At 36.1% G+C, this 23,838-nt stretch overlaps 1 long non-coding RNA gene across 3 annotated transcripts in view; it reads right to left on the reverse strand.

The window, feature by feature from the left end:
• LOC111774998 (uncharacterized) overlaps positions 1–23,838 on the reverse strand; it is a 101,614-nt gene that overhangs the window by 73,648 nt on the left and 4,128 nt on the right. For 2 of the 3 annotated variants that reach the window (XR_011421339.1, XR_011421337.1), the window contains exon 2: positions 9,832–9,908. This is a non-coding gene — a long non-coding RNA (uncharacterized lncRNA). Of the gene's footprint in view, positions 1–255; positions 821–9,480; positions 9,599–9,831; positions 9,909–23,838 lie in introns of those variants that run through there. The other variant, XR_011421338.1, reaches the window with a different exon arrangement.

Below are 23,838 nucleotides of genomic sequence, written 5' to 3' on the forward strand. Positions count from 1 at the left end.
ACAATCTCCCCTATAAAACATTCAGTAAAACCCACACCACTCACTAAAGGTTTTGTTTAACAGAATTCTTTAGGCAATGGTCTTCAAATTTTTTGTTCATTGATTCTAAAATAAATTTCAAGTGACCATGAACCCTTCGAACATTTTTAGGTTTACTTCAGACATTTTTCCTTATGCTTTTTTTTCGTTATGCATAAATACTTTTAAAACATAATTTCTGACAAATGTAAGTATTGACATTTTAAAATAGAAGTACTACTTCATTTGTTTATTGTATCTAATAGAAATATACCAGCAGTTTGATACCTACCATCATCCACTAAAAAATAAAATAAAATAAAATGATCTTCTTTAACATTGAAGGCAGTGGTAGGAAAAGAATGCAAAATACATCTCAGCATATTTTCAGACAGACCCGCATTATGAGAGAATACACACTCAGGGAAGACAAGGTTTGGAAGTGAATTAATTTAAAAATATCTATGTCGGGGCTGGCCCCGTGGCCGAGTGGTTAGGTTCACGTGCTCTGCTGCAGGCGGCCCAGTGTTTCGTTGGTTCGAATCCTGGGCGCGGACATGGCACTGTTCATCGGGCCACGCTGAGGCGGCGTCCCACATGCCACTGCTAGAAGGACCCACAACAAAGAATATACAACTATGTACCGGGGGGCTTTGGGGAGAAAAAGGAAAAAAATAAAATCTTTAAAAAGAAAAAAAAGAATATCTATGTCCTCTTTGAGCAAGAGGCAAAGAAGTCAGGCAACACCTGGGACATAAGTATAAATCCTTCTTTTCTTCCTTCTTCCCTTTCTTTATTTTTCCTGCAAAAGTAAAATACGTTGTACGTACAATTTTCAATCTTAGAGTTTCCACATGATATTATTTCAGGTTAAGTATTCTTCAAAGATATCTTAATTATTTTACATTATTCTACCATTATTGTATACTATTATCTATTTCTTTATCAATCTTAAACATTAATTTAGTAGTCAGTCAGGGATTCGGGCAGAGCTTATATTCAGATTTTGGAGTATATAATTTCCAGGTCTCCTATGGCTCTGAACTTTATTATCTGCCACTTTGAGCTGTTAAGGTTGTGGCTTCTTACCATCTGAACTGAGGAACTGTGGATCCTCCCCAGACAAGAAAGCTACAAAGTTGGAGTTCTTGTCCAATGCATTCATTCTAGAATAAATATTTCTCAAGTTGCTCCCCACCATGGATGATTTCTGGTGCCTTCAAATGGTTGTTTTAGTATTTTTGCCCATGTTTCACAATTGTTTGTGGAGGAATCTCCTGACCTTTTCCTGCCACCATTATGAAAATCTTGCTCAAGTGAGTATGATTTATCAAAAAATCTTTGCTAATTTGATAAATTGAAACTTTTTTTTTTTTGGTGAGGAAGATTGGCCTTGAGCTAACATCTGTTGCCAGTCTTCCTCTTTTTGCTTAAGATTGTCCCTGAGCTAGTATCTGTGCCAATCCTTCTTTATTTTATATGTGGGACACTGCCACAGCTTGAGGAGCAGTGTGTGTGCCCATGCCCACGATCCAAACCTGCAAACCCCAGACCGCCAAAGTGGAGCCCACGAACTTAACCACTACACCACCAGGCTAGCCCCTAAACTTATTGCTTTTTTTAGTATAGTTCAGGTTACTAGTGTGATTGAGCATTTTCTGTATGTTTATTGGCTATTTGTATTTCACCGCTTGTTAATTACCTGCTTATTTCTTTTGCCTATTTCTAAATTCTGGAATCTTATACTTTTCCCTGTTGATTTAGAAGAGTTCTTATTACTCAAATATTATCACTGCCAAAATTCTTTGAAAATATACTTCCCTGTTATTAATTTTAGTTACCCTTAAATTTTGTTTACGACATGATTAACATATAAATTGACTTTTAAAGGAGTAACATCTCTACAAATTTCAATCTTCTTATCTAAGAGCACAGTTCATCTTTCCATTTATTCGAATTGGTATTTGTCTATCCTGTCAATAGAGTGAATTTTAATATGGGTCTCATTTATTACATTTTTAATGTTTTCCTTTATTGATACTGCTAGATATTTTCATAACGTATTTTTTCATTACAACTTTTAACTATTGTTATGTTAAAGAAAACCTATCCCCTACCCCATCACCAAATTTTATCATTTTACCAAAGTTATTTATAAGTATCACCTCACTTAATTCTCAAAACAACAATATTACATGTTATTATTGTCCACATTTTATATGAAATATTTCAGCCATATATGAGCTTAAAAATGTATGGATTATAATATAATGAATACCCATGTACACACAATCTACTTAAGAAATAGAACATTAAACTGTGAATCTATTTCTTGATATCATTTCTCTCGTTGCCCACAGTTAACTACGCATTTGAAGTTAGTATATATCATTCCCACAAATGTATGTCTATTTATAACATGCATATAGGGTCATAAAGATATATAATATTGTTTTTTCATCTTTAGATGCATATATAAATGGTACCATGCTGTGTATATCCATCTGTCTTTTTAATTTAATATTACACTTTCACATTTTTCCATGGTGAAACCTGTATCTCTAGTTCACTCCCTTAAGCTGCTCTATAATATTCCTCTGTATAAATGTATTGTATCTTATTTATAGTCTCATTTTTATGAGCTTGTAGGTTATTATAAATCTAAACAGTTGCAAATATCTATGTACATTTTTCTATTTGTCTCTTTGTGCACAAGTGCTAGGGCTTTTCTATGACACAGCCCTAGAATTGCTGGGGTTTAAAATAGGCACATCTTCAACATTACAAGATATTGAAAAATGACTATCCGATAGTGACTAATTTACACTCCTACTGATAGTGTTTGTGTGTTTCCATTTCTCTACATGTTTGTCCATGCTTGGTACTCTCAGAATTTAACTTTTGCCGTTCTGATAAGTGTTAATGAATATCACACCTTTATAATTTGTATCTTCCTAATTCCTGGTGATGTTGTAGATCTTTTCCAATGTTTATTATGCATTTCCACCTATTTTTTCATCTATTAATTGACTTTAATGCACTTTTCCCCATATTATACTAGGTTCTTTATCTTTTCTTTATTGATTTCTAGTAGTTTGTTATATTCTCAAGATAAAAATTCTTTTTTGATTTTTTGTATTGAAAACATTGGGGGTTTTATTTTGACATTCAGCTGTTTTGAATTTTAAAGGGGTAAATTTTATCATTTTTTCTTTGAGATCTGTGTTTTTGGTTTCTACTTTAAGAAATTTTTTATCACAAAGTTCTGTAAATATTAACTAGTATTTTCTTTTGGTGATTTAAAATTTTTTATTTTTGTAATTAGGTTTTTTATCTCTCTGAAATTTATGTATTTGTGTGAGATAAGTGAGAAAATATTATTTTTGCATTCAAATAACTATTTTTCCAGGTACCGTTTATTAAATAATCCACCGATTTTACATAACACCTGTCATATGTGAAATATCCATATATGTATGGCTCTGCTTCTTGTCTTTATCTTGTGTTTCATTGGTATTTTTTTTTATCTGTGCAAACAACACACTAAATAAGTTATATGGCTTTATAGTAAGTCATTTAATCAGTCAAGGAAGTACCCTTTGCCTTTTTCTTTTTCAAAATTATCTCAGTTTTTCTTGGTCTTTTATTCTTCTTCACTAATTTGTAGACTCAGCTTATCAATGTCCACGAAAAATACCCAGATGTGATTTTAAATGTAATCTCACTGCATTTTTAGATTAATTTAGGAGTAATTAACACATTTTTCAGATTGGATTTTTCCTTTCATGGTATCGCTACTTTGTATCTTTCAATGATGTTTCATATTTTCTCCCTAAATATCTGTCGTATCTTTAGTTACAGCTATTCTTAGCTGCCTCATGCTTCATTCATTCATTCGTTTCACAAACATACACAGAGTATTAATGATGTTGCAAACATTTCTCTTAGATGTTTGGAAACATCAGTAGAGGAAAAAAAAAAACAACTTTGTCCTAAGAACACAGACAATAACATAACAAAGTAGATCAACAAATAAATGATGGGAGCTTTGTTCCCATGTGGCTGAATAAGTTTCTAACCAACTGGCCTTCTCAAACATAACAACTATAAACTCTTGACAACAGCTGAACTGAACTACTTGAAGGCTCTGAAGAGAGAAAACAAGAATGTAGGTTCTGAAGGAGAGTCAAAACTTGAAAAACAAACTGACACAGGATGAGTTTCCTGTTTTTGTACCCTTTATCTTGAGGGCAAACTGAAACAGACTGCCAATGGCTCCATATGGCACAGGCAAAACACTGATAGGGAATCCACAAGCATTTTAGCTTGAAGAAGCAGGAGACAGAATTTGGGGGCAACCACAGTTGCTAGAAAGTAACGAGGAGAATACTGGAAGGGAAAGAGCCAGAGAGAGGAGATTCAAATTTGTGAACAACTCTCTCCAAATCTCTGTCTGATCTCTGAGTCATATACATGCAGGACAGGTTGCAAGCAGCCCAGCAAGGGGAAAAAAATAACTGGATCAAGACTTGAGTTGCTGATAATGCCTGTATTTGTAGTTTTACTAAGTAAATTGCCTACCAAAACAGAAATATAAACATTTTCTTCAGAGGAATATAACAGAATCTACAGCCTCATAACATCTACACTATGAAGTTAGTGAACATATGAAGAACTCATTTTCTCAAAAGAAAACACAGTCAATGGAGGTCAGCCTTGAAATTATCCAAATGTTCAAAGCGGCAGACAATAATTTTAAAGCAATGATTACAACTATGTTTAATAAGGTAAAGGAAAATATCCTTGTGATGAAAAAAAAATAAGAACTCTAAATACAGAAATTTTTTTTAATCTGTAAGAAAATCAAATTGGAATTTTAGATTAAATATCCAAAACTGAAAAAATATTAACTGGATGGTTGTAACAGCATAATGGAGAAAACTGAAGAATGAGTCTTTGAACTTGAAAGTATGTCAATAGAAGTCATTTAACCAAAGAACACAGAGAAAAAAATATTGACAAAAAAATGAACAAAGCGCCTGTGGGACAATATCAAAAGTTTGAATATATGTGCAAATGGAGTCCAAAAATGCAAGGAGAAAGAGAACAGAGTAGATGAAATATTTGAATAAATAATGACCAAAACCTTCCCAAATTTTGTGAAAGCCATACATTATAGACACAGGAAGCTCAGTGAACCCAAGCCGTCAAAATGAAGAAACTCGTTTGAAAACCAATAATAAAGAGAAAATCTTGAAAGAAGCAAGAGAAAAATGACACATTATATAAAGGAAAACAACAATTTGAGTGATCTCTGTCTTCTCATTAGAAAAGAAAATAATCAGAGGCAATGGAACCATATCTTTAATAAATTTAATAAAAAATTTAAATACAAAAAACATGGTTAATCTATAACTCTATATCCAGTGGACGTAATTTTTCCCAGAATGAAGAAGAAATAAAAACATTTTCAAATAAAAGAAAACTACAAAATTCTGTCATGAGCACACCTGCAATATAAGAAATTCTAAAGGAAGTGTTTGGTATGAAAGGAAATGATACCAGATGAAAGCTTGTGTTTTTAGGAAAGAATAAAGAGCATCAAAAATGGTAATTATCGGAGGGCTGGCCCAGTGGCGTAGTGTTAAATTTGCATGCTCTGCTTCAGTGGCAGGGGGTTCGCAGGTTAGGATTCTGGGTGCAGACCTAGCACCACTCATCAAGCCATACTGTGGTGGCATCCCACATAAAATAGAGGAAGATTGCCACAGATGTTGGCTCAGTGACAATCTTCCTCAACCAAAAAGAGGAGGATTGGCAACAGATGTTAGCTCAGGGCCAATCTTCCTCACACACACACACATAAAAAAGTAACTGTCTGAATAAATATTTTTAAAAAATTATTTTATTTTTCATTTAATTTCTTTAAAGTACATAAGACTGATTATAGCTAAAACTATAGCGTTGTCTTGTGGAGGTTATAATGTATGTTAATGTAATATACATGATAATTATAACTTAAAGGACTAGGTGTTTAATAGACCTGTATGATTCCAGTATGTATTCCTATATATATTTTATGTGAAGTAGCCCAATGTGAATTCTAAGTAGACTGTGAATAGAGAAGAATGTATATTTTAATCCCTAGAGTAAACACTTAAAATATGCAAAGAATCATAACTAAAAAGCCAATAGATAAATTAAAATAGAAATCTTAAAGATATTCTAATAATCCAAAAGGAGTCAGAAATCAGTAACAGGAGAACAAAAAACAGAGGACACAAAGAGAAAACAAATAATAAAATAGTAGACCCAAATCCAACCACATCAACAATTGCATTAAATTTTAATGGCATAAACTTTCCAATATAAAGCAGAAATTATCAGAATGAAGAAAAAGTATGATTCAGCTATATGTTGTGTAAAAGAGATATACTTTAACTATAAAGACAGATAGATTGAAAGTAAATAGATGGAAAAAGGTATACCACGCAAATAGTAAACACAAAAAGTCTGGAGTGGATAAATTATTAACAAATAAATGATGTATTACATTAGAAGATAAGTACTATGTACATAAAAAAATTAGAGCAAAGTGTGGGTATTAAGAGTATGCACAGGTTATAATTTCAAATGGATTCGTCAAGGTAGACTTCATTGAAAAGGAAACATTTAATTATCAACAGAAGAAGCTTTGCATGGTCATGAAGTTAGAAGCAATCAAGCCCAGTCTCATAAACTAGTTACAGTGCTAACACTGCTGCCGCCATTGATGGTGTTTTGATGACTGACCTCCAGGCAGCTCCTCAGTCATTGTATAATTAATTCTGTTCCTTGTATCATTCACTCTGAGCCTTGTGTCATTCACATGCCCTTCCCTGGTTGTTCCAAAAAGCATAGAGAAGAAACTGGGTCCATTATCTCAAGTCGTGGGAGAGAGGGACCTGGAATTATTCCTCCACCAAGACTATAAGCAATGATGAAGAGGTAATTCATCCAACAGAAAACTGATTGGGATGGGGTAAATGGAATGTATGCTGTTACCTTAAAAAATGCTCAAAAGTTACTAGAGATTTTCTTCCCCTTTGAATTCAATTTGAGAGACTATTTTGAACACATGCTACATGGCACGTACCTTGCTAGATGTGGTGGATAAGAATATGGATAAGAAGATAACTCTCCTCAAGGGCAGCTATTCAAATAAGTAACTATAATATTTTGTGATAGATATTATGAAAGCTTATTTAAAGTGAATGAGGACAAAAATGGAATACCTGGGAAGGTAAAATAAAACTAGCAATTAGATAGGTCATGAAGCATGTACAGGGACATGTCAGACAGACAAAAGAGGAAAAGTGGATTGAAGGCAAATATTGGGAGATGAGAAAGAGTAGAGCATGTTCAGTGCATAGAGAGCAGCCCAAAAGAACATTAACACAAGGTTTGTACTGTGAGACAAGACTAGACAGCTAAGATGAAGATGAAGGGGAAGAATGTTAAAATGCTAAGGAATTTGGTATTGCATAGACATATAATGCATTTAAGTATAGCAGTGCCATGGTCAGGTCAATGCTTTATTATATCTCTGGAAACCATCTAAAGGATGAGTGGGTAAAAATGCAAATACTGAAGAAAGAGAAACTAGTACGGAGGCTTTCGTCATGATCTAAACAGATGGGTCCCAAAATAATGAATGGGAGTAGGATGCATATTTGAAAAAATGTTTCTTAGCTAGAGTTAACATGAAAATTATGAAAAGGAAGGTACAAAAAACTCTATAAATCAAAATGCAAGAATCTGAATTTCCCTTTTTGAGCAAAAGAAGGGACAGTGTTGCTTTTCAGTGAAATAAGAAAGGCGAAAAGAAAAACAGATTTAGGTTTAGAGACGCTAGAAATAAGAATAAGTACAAATGGGAATTTAACAGGGGAATAATAAATTTAAAGGGGAACAGACAAAACTATATTATTCAAAATAAATTTTCAGAACTACCATTTAGCCATTTGAAAAAAAAAACCTGACATTATATCTCATGTTTTATATAAAAATTAAGTCCCGATGGATCAAAGATTTAAATTTATAAAAATTTAAGAAATAAAATTAGCTAGGTAGAAAAGAGGTGGATATTTTTATTATCTTGAAGTAGACAAGACCTTTCCTACAAAAACACAAAGAAAAATCAAACCATAAGAACAGGCAAAGTCAAAAGGAGAAAGGCACATGAGAGAAAATGTAATGCATATGAAAAAGGTTGCCCTCTCATCACGTAGAGTCTCAGAAACCAGTTTTAAAACATGAAAGCAAACATTTTCAAAGGAAAAAGAGAAAATCATGCCTCCAGTCTAGAACCATTGGAGAGTAAGGAAAGTAGTGAGGAGAACTATTTGCCAAATTCCAGACTTGTTGCTAGTTCTAACTTTGGCATCATTTTATGCTCCTTCCTACCTTTCATGTGTCACAGAAAACGCCCTGGGAGAGTAAGCAAAAGGGACGCCAAATCAGAGGCCATCAAAGAGGAGTAAGAATTGATGGTTTTCTTTAACTGTATGGTCTTTTTGATATGTGTATCTGAATTTCCCTTCCAGATTCTGGGAGGAAAGAAGGACAGCTAGTGAGGCTGGTCCCTATTTAGGAAAATGTAGAGAACAACTCATGGAAACTCAGATGCTGAGAGACATATCAAATAGATCCAAACAGATCTTCTGGCTACACTATAAAATATCTTAAAAATGTAACAGTGATGGGTATAGAAATTATAGCATTCCTTGTCTCTAATCTTTGGGGAAACATTAGCTATGGTGAGCAGAGAAACTGCAAACTAGAACAGTTATTACCCAGGGTAATTTGGGAGATGGTACTCTTGTTGGATTGTCAAATTAGGGTGCAAAGCCTAGCTGTATTTTGGATTAAATTGCCCTAGACTTTCACCTGATTGCAAACTATTGAATAGAAATTGGCCTGGCATGAGTTATAATGTCCTTAGGATATTTGTTTTCAGGCAGGATAGACTGGGCTGGTCTAGAGTAAGAAATACACCTCAGAATCTCTGTTTATTTTTCATTGAAGTCACAGTCTAACACAGGTCAGGCAGCTCTCTTGAGCAGATCCCCTCTAAGTGGTAACTCAGGGACCAAAGGTGCTTCTATCTTTTAGTACGTCTGAAAAAATGTGCAAGGTTAACACTGAAGGGGAATATCGGAATAGGGAATTGTGCAGTATTGTTTTAAGGGCTGGTCTAAAACTGTTTTACGCTATTTCTGCTTACATTCCATTGACCTGAACTAAGTCACACAGCCGTAATCTAATTTCAGGGAGCATAACATATGCAATTGTCTTATCTGCCCAAAAAGAGAAAACAGTGTGTTCAACACATAGCATAGTCTCAGCCCTAGCCCAAATTCTGATCAACCAAATCTCTGTCACTATTCCTCTTTCTTCCTCTCATATATCAAACAAACTCACATCAACCTCCTCTCCAAAGATAGTAATCTGATATGCCTCCATTCACTGCATCCATCTCAGGACCAGGATCACTGTCCTGTCCTTCAGGTTCATATGTGGCTCCTCATGGGCAAGAGATCTGCGAACCAAAAAGACAAGTTATCTGCCCCCCCACCTCACCTCCAAACACAGGATGTCTACAATAAATATTCTGAATCGAGAAGGGGAAGAACAGGAGATACATAGCAGTCAATGTAATTGTGAAATACCATTGCACAGATGCTGTGAAAGTCTCACACCTGAGGTGAAGGTAGGGTAGGGAGGAAAAAGTTGCTGTACTAGGCCTTATTTCTACTATCTGGGAAGAATTACCTTGTCATTTCTTCTCTGTAGCCCCAGGCTATGACCTCTTGGAACCTCCTCCTTGTCATTACTCTCCTTAGCCACATCTGAAAAGAATTGGGAAAACATGCCCTTTTTGGATGTGGGAATACAAGAATGCATGTTAGTATTTGAATTTAAAATAAAGACTTTTTTTAACAGTGCATTGTGGTTTCCTTGACCATACAATTCCCTCAAAAACTTTGTAGACTTCTGATCTATTTGCTTCATCCGGTTTCTCGTTGACAGAACTCATACCCAAATTTATTTCCTAAAAATAATATTCAAAGTTATTTTACATGGCTACTTCCTCCACCCTCATACCTCTTTCCTAATCAACTTAATGGTGGTTGTTATTGGATTCTTTGAGCAAAAAGGGTCAAGTCACACCCTACTCTAATTTTTGCCCCAAGTCCATTTATTCAACTGGAAAGTTTTTCTTACTGTGCGTTGTCACTCAAAGTCTTTTAGTTCAACCTCTACAAGTGGTTTGGTTTTCCAACCCTAAAAGACCTTGAATTCCTGGACTCTTGTTCTTTTTTGCTTGCAAGCAGACTAATTCTTCCCTGAGCTTGTTGTTTCTTGGTAACACTTCGTGAAATGCAACTGATAATAGAAAACACACGTTAGCGCTGTGAAACATTTCAACATCTAACTGGAAATGATCAGTAGGTATGTAATCTTCCTTCTAAGTTAGAGTAGGCAGTGGTTTTTAGCAAAGCTTTTGCCATATTCCCAGCCTTAAGTATCAGTTTCCTCACCACATGCCATTTACCTTAAGGCTTCATATTTTCAGATTTTCTTGGAGCAGCATCTCATTTAAAGGTAACAATTTCTGGATTAGAGTAAGTAACATAAGCTCCTTTAAACCCATCCCCAAACCCTCAGTGGCTTAATAAACATACTTACTATTAATCATTAAATCTTAATAATGTAATAAAATTACTCTTTCCATATGAAAAATCTTTCCTTCATTCCCATTGATCTCAGGGGGGCAGAAATGATCAAAACAGAGCTTAGGATGTGGTAACTGCTCAAAAAACTAGCTGTTACTATTATTATTGTTGTTATTACTAATACTAGCAGTCACAGAGAGTCACAAAACCAGACAGAAGTCATTTAGAGAGCAATAAACAAAGAGTAGGCAATATTTTGAAGAGAGTATTAGACCAGAGATCCAGTTTATTAGTTTGCTAGGGCTGCCATAACAAAGGATCACAAACTGGCTGGGAGGAGGAATCTGTTCCATGCCTCTCAGCTAGCTTCCGGTATTTTGCTGGAAATCCTTCACATTCTTTGACTTGTAAAAGCATCACCCGGATCTCTGCCTTCATCTTCATGTGACGTTCTCCCTGTGTGCCTGTCTGTCTCCAAACTTCTCCTTTTTAAAAGGACACCAGTCATATTGGATTAGTACCAATCCTAATGACCTCATTTTAACTTGATTACCTCTGTAAAGATCCTATCTCCAAATAAGGTCACATTTTGAAGTACTGGAGGTTGGGATTTCAACATGTGAATTTGAGGGAGACACAATTCAACCCATAACATATAATAACCCATTAATAAGTAATATTTTTATTGAAGTATTTCTTACGTTACATATTTACATAGTGCCTAAGGTTCTCATCAGTCTCTTCATGAACAAGATCTAGATATTAATGTTAGGAACTAAATGTGCATTCTTTACTCTTTACTGGGCATGATTATGCCTAAGTTAATGCATAGCAAACTGCTGTCTTACAGTGATCTCAAGAAATCTTTCTGTTGCTTCCTATTTCCCTGAATTCAAGATACCCTCTGTTTTCTGAATATAGCAATAAATAATTAGATATAACAGAACAGGGAAAACCAGGTGAGAAGAATATACCTTTAAAAAGGTTGTCTTGGGGGCTGGCCCCGTGGCCGAGTGGTTAAGTTCGCGCGCTCCGCTGCAGGCGGCCCAGTGTTTCGTTGGTTCGAATCCTGGGCGCGGACATGGCACTGCTCATCAAGCCACGCTGAGGCAGCGTCCCACATACCACAACTAGAAGAACCCACAACGAGAAATATACAACTATGTACTGGGGGGCTTTGGGGAGAAGAAGGAAAAAATAAAATCTAAAAAAAAAAAAAAAAAAAAAAAAAAAAAAAAAAAAGGTTGTCTTAAAGTAGGTTTCTTTCCGTGTTACAGCTACGTAAAAACTATGGTGTCTTCTATTGCAAAATTGTTTCACACTGTTAAAAAAGAAGCCATGGTAGGCTTAAATAAATATGAAAAGAATGAGACTGAGGAAAAATCATTGAGGCATTCATTTAATTAAAATCAATACCTTCATCATTTTCTGTGTTTATTGATATTTTATATCGTTATTTACTTGAGTAAGGGGAACCTTCCATATCATTTACAATGTGGCGAGCCATAAACCTATAGCTATACTAAAGAAACATTAAGGCATGTTTTCGGTCACAGATATTGCCAAATAAACTGTTATTGCAATCAGATTGTTTTATTGAAACTATAGAAGTACATACAGAAATAATAGTTGTTGGTAAAAGGTTGAAAGATATGATTCTGTTTGCTTGTTCTTATTCTAAATTACACACTTGCTTTTGTTTACTCTGACTAAAGTGTCATCATGAAAGAAAGCAGGGTTGGCCCGAGGCCAAATATCTGAGTAGTCAATATTTAACTTGGGTTCCCTTTTGCTCAGCTTTCTGCTCTTCTCATCTTATGATCATCTGCCTTCCCTGGAACACAGTTATTAAATATTGTCATCTTGTTTCCGGCTGCAACTTGTCTTTCTATCTCCAGCCTTTAGAAGAGACGTGGCACATTACAAATACTGAGGAAGTATATTTGACTGAATATATGAATGAATCAAGCAATCAGTGAGTGAATTGTAGGCCCAAATCCTACTTTGTAGTCCAACTGGCACTGTCTTCTTGCTGTTGAAAATACAAAATCGATTCCCCTTTCCTTATTTTTTACTCCTTTTAGTGTTTCCAGTTCATCCAGTTATAAAAATGTAAAATTATAATTGTAATAATTAACATTAGAGTATAAATGATTGGCTCTCACAAAGTTATTTGCTTTTAATTTAAATAAATCTCTATTTTGTAGCATTTCAGCCACTGTGGTAAGACAATAACTAGACTGTGACCAGGTCTATTTTATGACTAGTAGCAAAAATTTTGAAAAAATTAAAAGAGAAAAATTTACTTTTTCCAAGTAACAAAGTTAGTTCCGAGAATACATAGGCACATAGCAGACTCACAATGTACATCTACTTACTGATTGATGAGAGAAGGTGATATTTCAAACACTGGGATGGTATCCTAAATACGAAAGTCTGGGTTTTGTTACATTTCATTGGAACAGAGATTTTTACCTCATCATTAAAAAAAAAAAAGGGCGCTACTCAATATTTCCTGATAGTCTCTTCTAAGTAGTCCACGCAGATGACATTAAATTTTATCACAGAGGATCAGGGAGCAGTGTCTCCCCATTGCAGACATCAGTAGTGGACAGTTTCCTGCCAGCCTGGGAAAACAGGGTAACAGGATGTTGTGTGGCATGTGACAGTGCATATCCTTTACAGGAAATGCGGACTTAAAAGTTAAGCCCAAACTGGGTTTGGAATATAATTGAAACACAAACTATTATTGGTCAATATATTTTGGTTTGGAAATTCAAACTTTACATTACCAAGGAAATATTTAAACAAAATTTTGTAGCCATATGTACAAAAACCCTCTGGTCTGAAGTCCTGAACTAAGTGACTGATCCTAAATGTTTCAAAACTTCCTTCTGCCAAATATTCTAATGAGCATCTATCTATCTTGTGAAAATCCTAAGGTAATACTGTGTATTAAATTAAACTAGGGCTCTATTTCCCACAACTGCCAAAAACATGATAAAAGTTCACGTTCTCTTTATCCAGACATCTGGATTGGGACTTCTCAGTGAAACTTGTTCCAAAGACACGATTGTTTGGATCTTTCCTGTATAGAGTTCTTCAACATATTAGACATGAAAAAGTAATAAGGGACATACATTTAAAATCTGACAAATTTGCAACATTATCAAGTATATTTTCAAGGTCCGTCTAGGCGTGTAAGTACTACACAAAACAAATATTTAGACAAAGCTCCTACTATGTAGAAATTCACAGTCAAACATATAGTACTAAAACTAACATTAGAATTATGGAGGCATCAAATTTACAATCTGAAAAAAAAAGTGCGATGATTACCAATGCGAATGCTGAGGCTCAGTGATCAGTAAAATTCTCCAAGCTGGTAAGTCTAAACCAGAATCCCAGCTTCCCGATTATCAGTCCAGTCCACTGCCCATTTGTTTAAGAGGCCAAATTTCTTACCCGTCCGTTATTAGGGGAGCTTGAATGACCTAAGGGAAACTCCATCATCTTTCTAATTAGGCAGTGCATGGAAAGAATTCTAGCCTCTCCACTCACTGTGTGAACTTATTCTGAACCTCAGTTTCCTTGCTGGCAAAATGTTTATCTGTGCAGCTTAAGTGTGTAGGACCGAAGACCTGACCAGTCAACAGAAAAACCACATCCAGCCTTTACTGCCACTGCAATCTCTGTAGGAAATGGGAGCAGCATAGGCCTGGGCTCTGCTTGGTTCCATTTAGATGCAGTCTTTCAGGAACGCAAGGCACTCACCAGTGTTTTACGTGCAGAAACTGGGTTTCATTAGGAAAGACTGCTTTGTTAGAGTTTTAACGTGTTTTACAAGCCTCAAGGCCATTAAAATAATTCCTTGACATATATATTAAGGCAAGGAGAGGAAAGAAACTAAGGAGGGATGGGGATGGGAAATGCATATTTTGCCATCTTACATTTTTGCCTACAGTTGGTTTTCTTCCAAAGCCATAGCAACCCCCACAGAGAGGATTTTTGTTTGTTTATTTTGCTTGTTGAGTGTAATGTTAGAGTTACTGCATTATCTTCTGTATGAGCCAAAAACCAAAAAGGGGAAAAACTATTTAGAAGGAAACAAGTGGAACTATTTTAGCTACATACACTTTTAATTTTAAAAGGCCTTAATAGTGTATTGCTTTGTTACCGATCATTACGTTTCAGTGAGAAAGTGCATCCAGGTCAGTAAGTATGAGAGTTCTTTCATGTCCATATATGTCTTTAAATCTGAATCGGAATTTGTAGAATTGCAGCCTATAGTCGGATTGGGCCTACAGGCCTATATTCTTTGAGTGGTACAATATTTATTTTAATTGTCTTTAAATACCTTTAACAGAGACATATACTCTCCATGTCTCCATAGTCCTCACCAATCTCTATATCTTCTATCTGGATATTCAATTTTTTTCACATTGCCCATGGCCTCTGAAAGCATTAAAGTTCACAGTCCCTGGGATAGGTATTACTGTTATTTCCCTTCCCTCTAGAGAAGAAAATACAAGGATGGAAAAGGAGTAACCTTTAAAGGGAAGGAGGATAGGAAGAAGTCATTAGTTGTAAATAACTAAATAATTTTTAACACGTGAAAAGAGGATGGAAATCTACTGAAGTATAAAGCAGAATAACAAAATTACCTCTCTAAAACCAAGATTTGGAAAGGCAAGAAGAGAGCACCAGCCTGCCCAGAAGGTCCCTGGGGTAGCAGTTAGAGTTGCCTTGGGTTGTATGCAACAGAAGCCCAAATAGAGTGCTCAGCAAACAGGTGTTATTTCTCCTCACAGAGTAAGAATTCCAGAATCAGTTCAGGGCTGATATACGGCTAAGAGAAGTCATCAAAATTGGCTTCTTCTCCTTTCAAACTGCATTATTAAGTGTGGAGATTCTGTTCTTATGATTGCAAGATGGCTCTTCCATATCCAAGCATCATGTCTCATTCCAGGTATGAAGAAGGGAAAGGGCCAAGGAGAAAAGATGCATTCTGGTTTTTGAGCAAAAATATTTGAGGTTCTTTCGAAGCCTCATCCAGTAGACTTCTGCTTGCATTTTATTGGCCTGAATGGAATTACACAACCAAATCTAACTAAAAAGTAATCTCTGAAAATTAGTACTTCTAACTGAACATCTCGAACAAGATTAGGGTTCTGTCACTAAAAAAGAAGAGGAGAAAAGATTTGGAGTAATTTGTTAATAGCTAACAATTAAACAGCACTTTCTACATGTCAAGCACTTTAAATATAATGAGTCATTTAATATAACTACTCTCTGCAGTAGATATCATTATATTTCCATTTTAAATATAAGTAAACTGAAGCACATAGACATTTAATAACATGCAAAAGATTACCTAGTTAAAAAGTGGTAGCAAGGGCTGGCCCTGTGGCCACGTGGTTAAGTTCGCATGCTCCGCTGCAGGCAGCCCAGTGTTTCATCGGTTCGAATCCTGGGCGCGGACATGGCACTGCTCATCCAGCCACGCTGAGGCAGCATCCCACATACCACAACTAGATGGACCCACAGCTAAGAATATACAACTATGTACCAGGGGGCTTTAGGGAGAAAAAGGAAAAAAATAAAATCTTTAAAAAAAAAAAGTGGTAGAGTCAAGATTTGAACCCAGATACTCTGTCTCCAGACACTACATTAGTACTATGTTGTGCATATGACACACCAAAGAGGGACAAGATTTAGAACTGGCAGGTACAATGGCAGTGGAAGTGAGGCTGTTCGCTAAACTGAAAGTCTAGACTACTAAACTACACCAATCCTATTCCCCATCCATATTTCCCACTCCTCCTTAATCCATGTGACTCAAGAATGAAAGATAAAAGACTTTTCTACAACTTAGCATCAGTTAATATGCTTTAAGTTTTAAGCAACAAAAAGCAAACTGTCTTAAACAATAAATCTTATTGGTTCATATAACAGGAAGTTTAAAAGCAAAGAAGATGCCAAGCCTAGTATGATCAGGCTTCAGCTTTATTTAAATGCTATTCTCTTTGTTATTTACTCCTCTGTGGGTTAGCTTTGTTTTAGAGATAGCTTTCCTCATTGTCAAAAATGGATGACAGAAGTAAGTGATGCAATATTCTTCCTTGTCTATTTCCAGGAGAGAAAGAAACAGAGTCCCCATGATTTTCTCTTAAAAGCAATACATGACTCTCCTAAAAGCCTCCTTATGCAGAATTGGGTCCCTTGCCAATTCCTAAAACAATCACTAACAAGATTTGGAAGAAAAAGCTAAAGAAATTTTCCAGAAAATAACAAAAGTGGCCAAAGACATAGAAAGAGGAAAAGAAAAGAAAACAGTAGTATACATTCAAGAAGGCCCAAGATATAATTCCAGGGAAAGAAAGAATACAAGGAAATTTCTCAGAACTGACGGCTAGCCACAAGTTTCTAGATTGAAATGGCTTGACAAGTGCACAGTTGAGTAAGTGGAGAGATGGGACTTCATATTAGGAAATTTCAGAAGACTGAAGGCATAGAGAAGATCCTGAAAGCTTCCAGAGCGTGACTGGTGGAAAGAAGTAGGCTACATTCTGTGGATAAGGAAACATAATGGTGTCAGACTTCTTAGAACAACACTGGAAATAGAACTCAGTGAACCACAGGGTTTAAAAATTGAGGTAGGTGAGTGATGACAGCAAGATGGTTGAATAAGATGTCCCTTGTTGTATCCCCCAATCAAGAACAATTTAGTAACCATCTGCAGAAAGAGTACCTTTGTGGAAGTTGTGAGATCCAGCACTGTATGCTGAAGGATCCAGGAGTCTCATCCACCTGTGCATTGGGTAATAGGGGAATGGACCTTGGTCCTGGTTGTGGATCCTGAAGTGGCCTGTGAACTAGCTATAGGCCCTCTTGCCCATGGTCCGGGATCTTTGGAGAATACTGACTTAGGCAATCACCCATGGACAAGAGAGCCTTGTGGAAGTCCAGGAATCCACCAGAGAAGTTCCAGCACACTGTTGGAGCCAAAAAATCCATGACTGGATAAATGAAAGGGGTAAGAAGAACAGCTTGATTTTACCCACATAACCCCTCTCCCAAAGTGGCACAGCACAGTGCCAAGAAAGCCTGTAATTTCTCCTATGGAGAAAAATGACAGCATGTGAGTGAGTGCCTAGCTTTCCTAGCTGTGTGGGATGCTGTCAGAGGCCCATTTCTCTCTTACCCCATCCAGAATACTGAGTCACGAGCTGCAGGACTAGGGGGTGGGAAGCTGCTGGGAGAATAGCAGCCAGGGCTCAAAGTGTAACAAAGGAAGATGGATCCTACTAACCACATCATGGACTCCATTGAGAGGCCTGCCCCATAGCTGCAGGGATGCCTCACCAGTAGATGCCCCAACTGGTCCATGGGTACCACAGCATGCTGCATGCCACACCCACTCACGCCTCCACCTTATGGCCAGTTCTCTGTTTGTGCTTCTGGGTAGTAAAAGCAAGCTTTAGCAGACAGCTAGTGAGCACATGCAGAAAGCTGGACCGAATCTGCAGGCCAGAAAGAGCCCACAAACTTGAACAATTAACATTGCCTTTGGGAAAGCAAAAGAGAGGCTGTCAGTAATCAGCCTGCTGTGCAGCAGGATGGAGAGAAAGTGTACAAGTGTATCTAATCTGCCATAAGAGAGAGTATGATGTGTGGAGAAAGCATACCCAAAGAACGTCTGAGAAAGCCTTAGAATCCCTAGTAGGCCTGAAGAAAGGTAATTCCCTTCCAAAGTCAGTCAGGAAAGATTGGAGGAGGTGACTGATACTTAAAATGTAAAGATAGCAATGCAATATTTCAAGAAACATGAAAAATTAAGGAAACATGACATCCACAAAAGGACACAATAATTTTCCAGTAATTGACCCCAAAGACTTAAATATCTGAAAATTACCCAACAAAGAATTCAAAATAGCTGTTTTAAAGAAGCTCAGTGAGCTACAAGAAAAGACAGAAACACAATTCAATGAAACCAGAAAAACTATTCAAAAGCAAAATGAGAAGTTTAGCAAAGAGATAGAAATCATAAAAAAGAATCAAATAAAAGTTCTGTGGTGAAGAATACAATGAATGAAATAAAAAATGCAATAGAGAGCATCAATAACAAAAGGGATCAAGCAGAAAAAAGAATCTAAGAAACAGACGACAGAATCTTTGAAATTATCCATTCAGAGAACAAAGAATAAAGAATGAAAAAGAGTGAAGAAAGCTTATGTGATCTATGGGATATCATCAAAAGAACCAATTTGCAAATTATTTAAGTTTCAGAAGGAGAAGAAGTGGAGAAGGGTGCAGAAAACTTATTTTAAGAAATGATGGATGAAAAGTTCCCAGCTCTGGGGAGAGATTTGGCCATCCATGGTCATGAAGCTCATAGGTTCCCAAACAAATTCAAGTCAAAAAGATCTTCTCTAAGACACGTTATAATAAAGCTGTCAAAAATTTAAGATGAAGAGAGAATCTTAAAAGCAAGAGAAAAGAAGTTTATCACTTACAATGGAACCCACATAAGACTGGCGCAGGGTTTCTCAGCAGAAACCCTATAGGCCAGGAGACAGTGGGATGATATATTCAAAGTCCTGAAAGAAAATAAACCTGACAACCAAGAATGTTTTATCTGGCAAAATTGTCTTTCAGAAATGAAGGAGAGATAAAGACATTCATAAACAAACAAAAGCTGAGGGAGTTCATCCCCATTAGACCTGTCTTACAATACAAGAAATGTTGAAAGTAATTCTTCAAGGTGAAGTGAAAGGACACTAATTATTAACATACGAAAATATACAGCACTCTAGTAAAGGTAAATATATAGTAAAAGTCAGAATAACCTAATATTGTATATGGTACTGTGCTAACCATTCAATGGTAGTCAAAAGGTTTTTAGCATACAAGTATTAAGAATAACAATAAGTATAATAATGTGTTAATGAATACACAATATCAAAAGAGATAAAGTATGAAATCAAAAAAATTAAAAAGGAGAATAAAAAAGCAGAGTTTTTGTATGAACTGAAGTTAAGTTGCTATCAGCTAAAACAGACTGTTACATGTATAAGATGTTTTATGTAAGCTTCATGGTAATCAAGCAAAAAAACTGCTGCAGATACACAAAAGGTAAAGAAAAGGGAATCAAAACATACCACTTTGGAAAATCATCAATTCACAAAGAAAGACAGCAGGAAAGGAAGAAAGGAACAAGGAAATCATTAAAAACCCAAAAAACAATTAACCAGATGGCATTAGTAAGTCCTTACTTAACAACAATTACTCTAAAAGTAAATGGATTAAGTTCTCCAATCAAAAGGCAGAGAGTGGCTGAATGGATTAAAAAACACACCCAACTATATGCTGCCTATAAGAGATTCACTTCAGCTTTAAGGCCTTACACATGGAACTCTAACAACTCAATAGCAAAAAATCAAACAGTCCAATTAAAAAAAAAATGGGCAGATGGGCTGGCCCCGTGGCCGAGTGGTTGAGTTCGCGCACTCCGCTGCAGGCGGCCCAGTGTTTCGTTGGTTCGAATCCTGGGCGCGGACACGGCACTGCTCATCAGACCACGCTGAGGCAGCGTCCCACATGCCACAAGTAGAAGGACCCACAACGAAGAATATACAACTATGTACCGGGGGGCTTTGGGGAGAAAAAGGAAAAAAAATAAAATCTTAAAAAAAAAAAAAAATGGGCAGAGGACCTGAAAAGACGTTTTTCCAAAGAAGACTTATAAATAGCCAACCAATACTTGAAAAGATTCTCAGCATCAATAATCATTAGGGAAATGCAAATCAAAACCACAATGAGATATCACCTCATACGTGGTAGAATTGCTATATCAAAAAGACAAGAGATAAAAAGTGTTGGTGAAGATGTGGAGAAAAGGGAATCCTTGTGCACTGCTAAACTGGTATAGCCACTATGAAAACAACATGAATATTCCTCAAAAAATTAAAAATAGAACTACCATGTAATCCAGCAATCCTAGTTCTGAATATATATCCAAAGGAAATGAAATAAGCATCTTGAAGAGATATCCACACCCCCATGTTCATTGCCACATTATTCACAATAGTTAAGATATGGAAACAACATAAGTGTTTGCCTACAGATGTATGGATAAAGAAGATGTGGTATATATATGTATATGTATACATACACACACACACACACACAGATACACACACTGGAATATTATTCACCCATGAGAAAGAAGGAAATCTTTCTATTTGAGAGTACAAGGAAGAATCTTGAGGCCATTATGATAAGTGAAATAAGGCAGACAGAGAAAGACAAATACTGTATGATCTCACTTATATGTGGAATCTAGAAAAGTTGAACTCATAGAACTCAGAGAATACAATGGTGTTTGCCATGGGTTGTGGTGTGGAGGAAATAGAAGGATGTTGGTTAAAGGGTGCAAATTTCCAGTTACAAAATGAATAAGTCCTGGGGATTTAAAGTAAAGCATGGTGACTACAGTTAACAATGCTGTATAATATACTTGACAGATGCTAAGAGAGTAAATCTTTAAAAAACTTAAAAAGTTCTTAAAAGTCTTTTGAAGTTAAAATTAAAAGTAAATTTTTTTAAAAGTAGTAAAGCATGTCATTTAGAAATATGAGGTGAGCATTAGGAGAATTGGCTAAAAAGATTTGACAATGATTATCCCTCTGGGAGCAGGAGTTGTCATTGGGATGTTGAGTAGGACCAGAAACTGCTAACTTTCATTATGAGCCTTGAAAATCTATTTGACCTTTAAACCTACGTATATCTATTTGTTTAATAAAAATAAAAATAATTTTTAAAGGAGTATATTAGCCATATAGTTTAACTTTCAACACGTTACATTTTGAAAGTGATATAATTATCCTTTTCAGCTTCTTTTAGATGATTCCATTATCAGTATGCCCTTTCATTGTTATTCATAATCCTGCAATTCAATTCACCCTAAATTCACTCCTAATGCATTATTTTAATACCCTTTGGCAAGTAGATAAAAGCAAAGATAAGTGCTTTGGTTAGGTCTATACACATAGCAAGTGTTCTTAAAAAGCTGTTTAATTTCTTCTTTTGCATTTAGGAATTGAGGGCAAAAGTTATAGGTTGGAAAATAAAATCTGCCACAGAAGTATAAACATCATTTATGCAAATTATAACAACATTCATAAAATTTATGTGCAAGGTAATCTGTTAGATGGTTATTCAAATGTGGTAAAATAAAGTTGAAAGTAAAATCAAACATCTGGGGCCAGAATATATGAAATCAGGAGGGTTATAGATGTGCATGTCAGTTGATCATCATGCCCTTGAGGAACTCTGAATTTGAAACTGCTAGCTTTTTTCCCAAGAGTTACCCCTGATTGAAGTGAATGCCCCAAATCAGTAATTGATAAGATCCTTATTTATCTAGGTTAAAATTATAGACGCATCCACTTAACATTCATAAGAGTTCTTTGTCATTTCAGGGTTGCTTGGGGAAAAGAAAATCATCAAAAGTGCTTGTGATGGTCAATTTTATGTGTCAATTTGACAGCGCCATGGGTTGCCCAGATATTTGGTTAAACCTTCTGGGTGTGTCTGTGACGGTGTTTCTGGATGAGATTAACATTTGACTTCGTAGACTGAGTAAAGCAGATCACCCCCCTCAATGCGGGTGGGCTTCATCCAATCCACTGAAGGGTCTGACTACAAGAAAAACACTGAGTAAGTGAGAACTCCCTCTCTGCATGACCGTCTTCTAACTGGGACATTGGTCTTCTCCTGCCTTCACATTCCGTCTTAGATTTGAACGTAAACCATCAGCTCTCCCAGTTCTTAGGCCTTCAGATTCAGACTAAACTATTCCATGGCTCTCCTTGTCAACTGAAGATCCTGGGACTTCTCAGCCTCTGTAACTACGCGAGCCAATTCCCTATATTCAATCTCTCTCTCTATATATATCTATACTATTAGCTCTGTTTCTCTGAAGAACCCAGACTAATACAGTGGTTTCATACAACTTTTCTGAAGAAAAGTAGAAAATTCAGTTAAATTGATATTTCTAAGTATTCAAATATTCAGTCAAGCAAACTGAAGTGATAGATTGCTAATTTTTGTCTTAGTTTATTCTTTTGGCTTGAATGTAACAGGAATCAACTAACGTTAATTTAGGACAAAAATAATTTAAAATATAAAGGTAAGAAGGAATTTATTTTGAGGAGACATAATTATTTCAGTGATGTCAAGGGCAGACGTGCTGCTGCAGCCTATGAAGGGGCTAGAACGGGATGTGGGATGTCATTTCATATTCCCATCTCTGCTTACCTCAGGACATTTGTTTTACTTCTTTTTCTCTCTACTGACAAACTATCACTGTTGCTCTGTTCACATGGTGATAACCATGCCATTATTCCAGAGATTGTACTTCTCTTTCTCATGTAAGGGTGAAACTCTTGACACTAACTCTAAATTCCTAAGGGAGGAATTTGATTGGTCATATTTGAGTCTGATACTCTCCTTGGTCCAAGTATCCACCATCAGGAGCATGGAGTCATGTTGTAAGAAGAACATGGCTGCTATCTCCTGTACCTGCGATGATGTGCATGAAAACTGGGAATGGTAGGAGTCCCCAGATAAGACAGGGGAATTTACTTTTTCTTTCAATAATTATGTTAGGACCTTCTATGTGCCCAAAACTGGGGATGTAATTCTGAAAAATACAGGCATGTTTCTTGCTCTCACAAACCTTCCTATCTAGTTCGGTGTATTGGGGCAGGGAGGGGGTTGGTGAGAATTGGATTTATATGTAATTACACTGCCAACGTAATACAATGCAACAAGTGATGCTCTGCAGACAAAGAAGGTGTTCTGGAAGCAACTGAGAAAAGGTATCTCACTCAGAAGTTGGGAGGTCAGTGACGTCTTCTTGCGAAAAATAACATCTATACTAAGACTACAAAGATGCTTAGGGGTTAGCCTGGTCAAATAGATGAAGATAAAATATGATAGAAATGACCAAGACTCTAATATTTACGTAGACACATAGATAATGTTGATGGGTCCAAAACAAAGCAATATTGGAATGTTGATGGGTGTCTTAGTTTGG

The sequence above is a fragment of the Equus caballus genome, chromosome 9 (genome assembly GCF_041296265.1).
Source record: "Equus caballus isolate H_3958 breed thoroughbred chromosome 9, TB-T2T, whole genome shotgun sequence".
NCBI classification, from domain to species: Eukaryota; Metazoa; Chordata; class Mammalia; order Perissodactyla; family Equidae; genus Equus; species Equus caballus.